The sequence below is a fragment of the Pieris rapae genome, chromosome 11 (genome assembly GCF_905147795.1).
Source record: "Pieris rapae chromosome 11, ilPieRapa1.1, whole genome shotgun sequence".
NCBI lineage: Eukaryota > Metazoa > Arthropoda > Insecta > Lepidoptera > Pieridae > Pieris > Pieris rapae.
In genome coordinates, this window is record NC_059519.1 from 5,995,296 (window position 1) to 6,006,584 (window position 11,289).

Genomic DNA, 11,289 nt, shown 5'->3' on the forward strand with positions numbered 1-11,289 from the left:
GAAAAAACTTAATTATTCTCTAAAAAACAGGTAAGCAACACAGCTGTAAAATTCTTCTGAAACTTTTTAAATAACAATTGATTTTATAATTATGCGCTACTCTCGTGCAGCTTTTAGATTATTTGATAAAGGCTTGAGATATAATTACCATTACTACTAAACACACTTACACGAAACAAAGTGTCCTAACGTCATTCCCGTAAAAATAGTTTAGCGTTAGGGGGTCACGCCTGTCGAAAAGGGATTTTTCCTGAAGCAGCAGGAATAAATGGATTTTTTACGGTACATAGTTCAGTACATTCTTGTTCAAGTTAAATTTGTCTTCTTTAACTTCCAATGGCGATACCGATCCAAAAATTTTATGCAATTGATTGCAAGTCGATGCAATTTGCATATACTTTTCTTAACATATGCTTTGAGATCACGTGATATAAAAATCTTAACATGAAGTCGAGTCCGTAAAACGCAGAACTATTATACGATGGTCACATTTATTTGAAAGCGAAAATTGTTTTGCTTCTGGCAACAATGAGCCGTAAAATAATGTGCCCATTGAAACATTACTCTATTGTCTTTGCCTTTGTCCATGAGGCGTTATATTTTTTTGTTTTTAAAGCATTCAAAATAGAAAGTCCATATGTAGATTATAACCTAATTCTTGCTAAATTCCTTTAACAATTTTTCTAATACATACTTTACAATTCGTGGAATTTAAATAATTTAAAAAAATGCGCACTTTGATATTTTTTTTAATAATGAAATGATAGTACTTTTATACCCTTAGTATGTATGTTAAATTGCTGACCTGCGTATAATATAATATGCTAGGTCAGCAAAAGCAAGGATCGTGAATATAACTAGAGCAATGCTGGACTATACCAGGTTCAATTATCTTTCTTTTCTAACGAAAGTATTTCTGTTAATGGTATGCACATTATCAAACATTACCATCATACCAGTAAGAAGTAAATAATTCTATGTCATAAATTTGTATAAACAAGTGCGCTTAATAATTCTATATTTTTATTCCTTAATATATTGTAACAGCATTGGTATTAAAAATAAAACAATCAACAGTTTCATCGAAAAAAGAAGTGAAGCCACTCATAAAAGTTTTAACTCAATTAGTTCCATTTCTCTTCAAAAGAAAATGCTGATTCAAAAGCAATTAAAACAGACTTTTAGCCAAGTTAAAACGTTAACACAAGTTTCAAATAAAAATTTCGATGTGTAAGTGAAGTACTGTTAATGGTTTTGCAGTTGAAGAATAATTATTCTTATTGAAGCGCATAATTATAATTATTTTAAGTAAAGAATTACACATTCGATTTATTTTTCCATCTATGTATTTATTGTGTCAAATAAAACAGTGTTAATTTTAGGTATCACTAATGTATGTACTATATGTGTATATTATAATTACATTCACGATAATGATTGAAGTAACATTTACAACATAGTTGTAAAATTTGAAAATTTTGTTACCCATTAATTCTAAAGGAATTGATAAGTTTTTGTTGTTATGTTTGTTACGGAGATACTGCATTCTGTATTTATAGTTATATATTTCCAATAAGAGAATTTGAACCTTTACTAGATTATTAATAAATTAGTAATAAATAGAATCAAGTTTATGATTTTTGGTAATAAATTAGAAACAACCTTCGAGTGAAGGGGGTACGATAGGTCCCAAAGAGTAATTTAAAAAAAAAAATAAGAGTTATACAAAACTATCGTGTTCTAGACTACATCTCGCATATTATTTATATTTGATTAGTGCACAACGCATTATGCAAAGTTTTATAGAAATTCTATCCTATACAGAAATAAACATTGCAGAGTTTTTAAATTATTCAAATTCATTTATCCGCTCTCTCAGACCGACCGCAAAACAGTAAAACGGTCTCACCAACAGCTTAATAGCTTAGGCTGTTTCAGATTGCTTGAGCCGAGCGTAACGCAAGCCATGCTATTGTTATTGTTGAAGCTTAAAAGCGCCTCAGTCCGTATAACTGTGTGTATTCTGTTTGTATTCACGATTCGTAAAAACTTTAATACTAGAAATAAATATAAAATATAAATTAGAAAAGTGTTAATTTAATACATTATATTAAATAAAAAAAACAAAGCGAGGGCGAGCCAATAATAGTCTATCGCATTCACAAAAATTTCGGTATAATTTGATGGATTGGTACTATTTATCTGCATTTTTCTCTTTTTTATTGGCTTTTAAGGTATTTATTTATTTTATTTTTATTTTTACATTTAGATACAGAAACGGAAAACAGATTTATTTCTCACAAAAACATATACAATAATTGTCATTCTTCTTTGGACCACTGCTCTTTTTTTTATTAAATCGCCATACAGAAGTGCCAGAAATAGGCTTAGTTAATATTTCCAATTCCATATGCTCTATGTGCGGGGTGTGGCAGTTGATTCGGCTCAGTCGTAATTCATAATATGTCGAAGCCAGAAACGGTAGAAGTCGGCAACAAAACGTGGCTCTTAATAAAAAAAATGTAATTCTCAATAGACATTAAGTAATATAATCCCTAAGTAGATTAAGAGTTAAGGTAAATGTACACTACTTATGTAACTTAAAGTAGTGTGCGCTTATCTTAAGTAGATATATTGCTTTCAAATAGAAATACATAATAACGCTTTATGTAGCACGTAAACATTAAAAACTGAATAATTCTAAATTATAATATAAATCTATTTGATAGATAATTTAAGTCACATAGTATAAGGGAATTTAATATTCTAAAATGTAGGTACAAGATTTTTAGTAAGTTTTCCCGTGATATTGTTTTATTAAATTTAAATATATAATAATTATGTATATGTATATTGGAATAGCCCTTTTGTCAATGCTTTCAAAACATTCAGTGCAAGTCAGTTTAACCATTTAAGTTTCTAGTGAATATCAAATTAAAACTCATATATGTATTTATTAACCTGTAATTATGAAGGAAGTTTGTAAAATAAGTGCTGGTTAAGTTGAAACTATAAGCGTTGGTAATTTTTTCGTGTACCCGCCTGAGATAAACTCGATGTAGATACCGGCAAACTTCTTGAGCATGAAACAAGGGAGTGGGGGAACGTTTGCGCATCATACACATACGCAGGACACAAACGTCAACTGATTTACAAATCACGTGATCGACACTTCACTCTCCCAGGGATACCTAAATATCGCGTCTGCGCAGGCAAAAACATTTGTTCAAGATGTTTGCCAGTATCTGTAACACAATGTTAACGTATTGGATTCGCCTAACGGATGTCATTTTTAGCCTTAAGTGTGACTCGAATGTCAATCCGTATTTGATTTTGACATAATATGATAACCATAGTCAAAGTGTCGTTTCTGAATCATAATGTATCAAAAGTTGTACGACTACCATAATCATTGTGGTATTAAAAAGTGTTATATGGTTAATGGTACAGAAAAATATAGAAAATGCGTATTTTTTTATTTGTTAAGAGCATATTAATTGTTTACAAATAATATGTGTACATAAAGCTCTAGTCATAACTAATTGTCTTTTTTTTTAAAATATAAGCACTGGCTTTTGTAATAAATTATTTTTTATTATATAGTGCTATAGACATTTATAGATATGCTATTTTAGATTTTGTTCCTAGTAAAATAAAGACCAATTTATCAATCAGACATTTGCCTTTTCAAACTATAGTATAATATTATCCCAGTTATTAAAAACATAACATATTTATTTTAGGTTTAAACAAAACTCAAATTATCTTTATTCATATAGGTAAACAAGTACGCTTATGAACGTCAAAAAAATTAAATTAATTGTAAATTTACATTTACTACCAGTTCGCAAGGCAAGGGCGTAGAGCGGGCAAGAAGAACTGGCAAGAAACATTTCGCCACACTTTCTTGAGGTGTTACTCAAAACTTAGCGAACTCCTTATGAAATAATTTACTTCTAAAAAAAAATGAAATCACCGTTCAAGCCATACATTATTTTATTTTATTTTCTTATAAAAGAGCCCGATCCTAAGTAAGTTGCCAATATCAATAGAGGGGTTTGGTACCAACAGAGTGTCAAAGAACTAGCATAATGGTTTTAAAGTTTTACGATCAAATTTCAGTGTAGGTCTGACCAAAATGATCGTAAATCTCTACGACACGTCGTTTGACCGACGTATAAAATGGTGATACATGGGAATGACAAATGTATTATTTGATCTAAATTGTACCCATTTGGCAACGATGCATTTCAGATCAGTGCTGTTGTTTCTGTGGAAATGAAAAATGTGTCTGAATGCTTTGTACTTTCAAATGTATGAGAATATATTATTTCAAGACTACTACTAGTACTGTTGGTACTAAGACCGTAGCTACGATATAAGCCAACTATAAATCATATCTTAAGTAAATTTATAATATTTTCTATAGCTTTCAGGCGTTTTGATATATCTAAACATTACTGAAAAATTATGTTTCCTTATAATGTGTAAATAACGCTTCCGTTAGTGTTAAATAACAGCTTTAATTTCGTTTGGCTCATACAATTAAATATTTACAAGGTAGACCTACGTTGTAATCTTAAGTAAAATAAAATAAATGAGTGGCACTACAACCTCTTTCGGTCTTGACCTCAGATTTCTGAATCAGCTTCATGAACAATTTTTAAATCTAATTGGCAAGTAGGTGATCAGCCTCCAGTGCCTGACACACGTCGTCGACTTTTTGGGTCTAAGACATGTAGGTTTCTTCTCGATGTTTTCCTTCACCGTTCGAGCAAATGTTTAATCCGCACATAGAAAGATAATCAACACTGCTCACTCACTGTAACCTTAAGTATAACATATAAAACAAAGTCGGTTTAGATACACCACTTATAACTGAAGATAGGTTGGATCGATGTTAGTTATCTCTTTTTTAAGTGGATTCTTCTCCGCTCCGAAAAGCAGAATAATATATCGGATAAGTTATCGAATAACAATAAATAGTTGTGTAATATGTGGTGCCATATGTTGACAAAACTATCGAACTCCTGTTAGTTCAATAAATACCGATCTTGAAGTGAGAAGTGAATTAGGAGATACAGAACCACGCTTTGGTTTTGATGTGTTACCTCATTAAAAATGTTGTATATCAGAAAGTGCTGCGTAGTATCGCAGTATTGGCGCTAGAGGAAAGGGATGTGTAAAACTGCCATTCTACTTTCGCAATGGCAAGCAGTAAAACATTTCTCTATTTGCAAGATAAGTTGTAATTAATATCATTACCTTAATGAAATCCTAAATTAAGTAACTAAAGTTAACATGATATTATTAGACTGTTAGGCGGAAGTTCCGCCGGTTCAGCTAGTTACTCATAATTAAAATAAAGTAGTTTCGGAACTGATGACATGACACTAAAAGGCTGTACAGTGTGTACTAACGGGCCATGCCCCACCTGCCTTCCTAAAACTCTTATGATAATAGCCCCCCTTAACAATCAAATCAGCCCCTTGCGGGGCGTGTGAAACACTTCTGTACAACAAGTATTTTTGTAGTATGTATGAAAACATACAAATCACCATAAAAGTCTAGATAAAAGATGAATATAATTTAAGTAAACTTATTAACGGTTTTGAACAAATGTTATAATATGTATTTAACTTATAATATGTTATATAATGTATTTCTTAATTTACACTTATGTGTAACCATGTAACATTTATATGTTAAATTGTATGCATGCAAAGATTAAAAAAAGCAAATTGCAATGTAGGCCAGCGTAACTCCGCAGTGAATTTCAAATTTTGTATCGCCGAATTCGGAATAGGTATTTTTTTGACTATCTAACACTAACACAAACGAGTGTTCTTTAGGATTTTATTTAGTTCTTTGTAAAGGTACTTTTAGATTTCAAATATAGAAGAAGAATGTTTATTTAAACTAGAAATGTGTTGGTTGTATGTATTAGTAGGTTTACATGCTATATTACAACAATATACCTATTGTTTTTTTTTGTTTTTTCAGTGAAGGAACTAATCAAGAAACAGTGAACTTAATAATTCATGAGAATCGTTAATTATTTTTTGTCATGTCATAATACTAAAGTGAAAAAATTGTATCATTAATATGAGAGAGTGACTACAAGATACACACTTTTATCTATTCTGTAGTGTCTGTGTACTATTCAACCTATATATTTTTACATGTAAAAGTGGCGCAATCATACAAATAAAATAATTTTAGGTCTTAAAATAGTGAAACATTCCAGCTGAAGTCTCTGAAAACCATTTAACTTTTAGTGAACAGTGATTTAATCCAATAGATGCAATTCACCAAAAACCGCACAGATTATGCAGTCATTTGCATTTTATTGACGCTAGCACCGATATTGCTTTCACAGAGATTAGACTTGCATTGACAATATTTAAATATCCCGTAGAGGCTCAGGATTGCATATAATTCATTAAACCATAATTAACATAAAAATAATTTATCCCTTAATAGGGATATACATATGTATATATATCTAAATATAAAAATTATAAATTCATTCGATGTCCAAGTATTTATTTTCAGATAATTTATAGTAATAAGCATTTGTCTGATCTTTATCTAAGGTTTACATAGAAGAGACCGTTAGACAAGGCCGCCTGTGGTCTCCGAAATATTTAAGTAATAAATAAGACATATAATAGTTGAGATAGATATCGTTGTTTGGAAACAGAAGGTTGTGATAGTTAGATTTTTGAAGTTGATTTCAATTTACCTGGTTAAAGTGCACTTTTGAAAAACGAAGAAATTTATCGTTTGTGTGATTGCGTCTCTCAATCACAATCAACCGATACGAAGCCTTTGACGTATTCTACACATCGATGCAGTGGTTTAGTGTACCTTTATGTTAGTAGGAGGTACTAGTTTTGATTTTAATAATAAAATGAATGTCTTTGAGTTGTAGGTAGAGAGCTAATCAACTACTTTTACTAAGAATTCTGACTTGTATTTAGATCAATCAAAACGGGTTTTATGACTTTGAATATTCAACTATTTTGACTACAGGAATTAAACCAGGACCTCAACGTAACTAAGCTATAGGCAATTAATTGCTCAACTGTGTCTTAATATCGAAACATTGCAAATGAATATAATGTTATTAAGTTACACATTTATTTATTTATTATTTTTAACATAACTGGTGAACGCACTAAAAGTATTTTAAGATAAAGTCGTATCAAACTATGAACTATAACTATACACGGTAAATTCAAATTACCCTCCTTTTTATAATGAAAACCTATATTAAACTATAAGGAAAGAAGTATACTCATTATACAAAATATTAACTATAATTTATTCGAACCGTTAGACTGTGGTGTTATATTTTACTGCTTCTTCGTAGGTCATATAGCAAATATGTATTCCTGAACATCAAGAAGCAAGCTTTATTCTAAATATCCCTCATTTTCCAAGCTAGTACATTTTAGTTAGTATTCTCATTACTTGAAGTTTTCACGAAAGTCCTTGAATAATGCATGATGAGGCGTTTGTCGCTTACTCATTTGTATGACATTGTAGGCAGAGATAAAAGTATGGAAAAATAAACATCAAGTATAATACGTATTACATAGAAGAAGTCCAAAACGTCAATTTTTATTCAAAAATACATATTTTAGCGTCCGTCATATTAAAAAAGGTGAACCTTAGTTACAAGGCAAAATAGAATAAATAGGACAATGTACTCTTACGTTGTGTGATTTGAAGATCCATTTTACCTCGGCGAATACAAAAAACGTGGTAAAGCTATTGCTTAGCATTTTATATCAACTTATGCAATTTTTTTAAAATATATATATTCAATTTAATAGACTCAGACTAACACACCTATATAGTCTGTCTCACTCAAATGCGTACCGGCTGCACCGGCCGCGATTACGCTACGTCACCGGTCACTCCAGACCGATATGAGACAAAGCATGCGTTCTGTCCAGCTCTAACGCTCATTAGCCGCCTACCGACCTATAACATCATCGTGTGTTAGATTTATTTTCGTTACGGAATTTCTTGATCCGGTCGCCGCGCTCAAAGCCCGCGAAAAAATCTATGCAATAGCTTAATAAAAATTACTTATTTTAATGCAGGAAAACGCCCAGTTTCACAAATGTTTTTATATACAAAATGCTTAGCGATTTTAACAAACTTTCCTAACTAATCTTCTGGTCCGTTGATTTCCTTTGAATGAAAACAAGACATATTTTAGTGCGTTTTTCCGGGTAGCTTCTTTTATATTACTTTTTCTAATATATTTATTTTGTTCATAATACTCGGAAACAAATGGACAGGAAGCTCGTATTATTTTATGACTACATTTAGACCATTTACATATGATATGTTTAAAGGTATACGTAATCTGATTAAGAGTAAGGCATCAATAATACTATAAAAAAAGGATCAGTTTAAAAATAAACATTTATCCAAAATATTTCTATATTCGCCTTTAAGTCTTTGTCGTTTAGATTGTTGGCTTACACACAGAAAATATAGCCTACATTTAGAAGTATACTCTATCGTTCGGATTTAAGGTTTAAAATACTTTATCACGAGACAGATTTTTGGCTGAAATATGGTTACTGTGAGCTATATTGGAACGGAATAGAAGTGTAATCTAGCTTAAAACGTCTTGGATGATACAGTCCACGCTTACCTTTGAAAATTTCAGCTATTTTTGGTCAAAACGCTCTTAGAAAATGTTCCAAGAATTCTTGTTTGGAACAATTTGATTTATTTAGTAAAATTAAAATACTAAAGATAACAACACTTTTCAATGTATTTTTACAGAAGTCCCTAAACATACACAAGAAATAAGGAATAACAAAGTATATTCATTATAAGAAATAGCTCATACACATACAAAAACCAGCCTAGTGGCTTCAGTCTTCAAAGATGAGGGCCTCAATACGTTGGTATCACTGGACGTTGTTGCTGCAAATATTGCTGCTCACAGGTATAGGCAATCAGGTAAAGGCAATTCGAGCTATTTAGAATTTAGGAAATTCATTTTTTTATTAAATAGTGATCCTCGTGAACACAAAATAAAAAAAAACATATTTACTCGTAGGTTTTAAATATTCACTGACTATTAAAAATGTCTGACCATTGATAGATCAATTTTGAATTTAAGAAATTCTATTTTATTATATTTTTAACTAAATTCGTTACTGACCACTGATTTAATTTTTTTTAGTACTGTCAAATTGCTTTGCCATCCAACATTTTTTTTAATACGTGGCAAATTCTCTGAGCATACATACACACTAAGCTCTGAGCTCGTTGAAGCCAAGAAATTGGAATAAATAAGGTCGGATACATGAAGGGTACACAACGTATATCCTAAGATAGAATTGCCTGAAGCATTTGTTTTGTACCCGCTCCATTCTTTGTTTTATAGGGGAAAATAATATTAAATCTTGCTAAATATGTTGTGCATTTAGAAATTGTGTTAAAATTCTGCTAAAAATCTGTACGTTGACGTCACCATGAAACTCCCTAACAAAGTTACTCTATCGGCTAATGACTAGGGCCACTGAGCCAGTCAAAAGTTCAGAGATATTTTAGGGTCGAAGCGAAGTACGCCATCTTTTTTTCACAAATGAACGAATTATTTTGATAGAAACTTATTAATACAAAAACTCAAATCATCGTGTGTTATTTAAAACATCTGTTACATTAAATTAAAGTTGAAATATCAAATGTGACTAGGCAGTGAATTAAATATGAATGAAAATCACATGCAACTTGCATTCAGTTATTTCCCAAAGTTAATAACATGGACGATAAAATACAGGCAATCAATCTATCGCGATTCTCAGGTATGTTATGATATTTTTATATGTTAAAAAGTCGGAATTTTAAGTTAATAATTTAATAATATTGAATCAAATTTTTTGTAGTTGAAAGAAAAATAAATGTTTATGTTAACAAATGTAGTACCTATGAAGAACTAAAAATATATTTAAGTACTGTAACTAATTATTTAAATGTTCTTATAATTTACATACATCTATTTAAAAAATTATATGGTCAAGTAAATTTAATTATTTGTATATGTTTCTGTTATGACAAATGATTTTTGAAATGGTATCGAATCTGCAACAGCGGGAAAATAATGAAAATATTAATTTCAGTACCCATACTATTCAGTATAATATGTGTTACGATGTGTCATAAGATGAGACGGCAACATGTCGGTGATGAGTTCAAAGATGAAGGCCTCAATACGTTGGTAACACAGGAGGTTGATGCTGCAGGTATTGCCGCTAACAGGTATAGGCAATCATTAGATCTATTTAGAATTTAGGAAATTCATTTTTTTCTTATTTTTTATGAAATAGTAAACCTAACGAATACAAAATAAAAAAAAAACATTTTTACTAGGTTTAAATATTAACTGACTATTATTAATAATGTATTTTTAAAAGACTTTAAAAATATATATTAACTTGTACAGAATACATTTTAAAGCTGCCACTATATCTTGCTATGCGTCCAATAAAAGCAGTGTGTCTGACTGTACGTTCAAATACCCATTAAAAAATACTCGCGAAAAAAAAACGTTAAAAGTAGCATTTTATCAATGAGACACTATGTCTGTTTCATTAATAGTTTTGTAAGCCAAATTCGCGTAGATTAGCTTTGTATCCCGGTTCTACCAGTTCAAATTACTTTATTTCCGTGAAACTAAGAGTTTTTTTTAAATTTCGAATTACATTCGGTATTTGCAGATTTACCTTACCGACAACGACCACAAAGAGGCTCCTACGGACTACTCCATACCGGGTATCATTCGCCGAAGACTGTGATTATCTCGTACACTACTGCCTCAGAGCGTACTCGTATGTATGCAAGCCCTTTTATGAAATTTAGATAAAAATCTGTCTACCATCAAGTACCAATAAGGGCTCTTTTTTCGGATACGAATGAAGCTTGGTTATAGTAGCGGTGCAGCCTACTCGAAGCAAATGTCCTCTCGGATCCGAGTATTCGGCACCCAATGTATGCCGAATACTCGGATCCGATAAACATTTTTTTTAATAAAAATAAATAAGTATATACTTACTTATATTTACTTAATCAAAATTCGCCGTATGAAATTCTTTTGCAGTTATGGAGGGTAGTGAAATCTCAAATCTCAAAAACCTCCTCAAATTAACCTAAGATTGATTGCATTAATGCAGCAGTTTATAGTAAAGAACTGTAACGTAATATGAATCTTATAAGTGACGTACATCTGTTTAAATATTAATAAATTAAAAATAT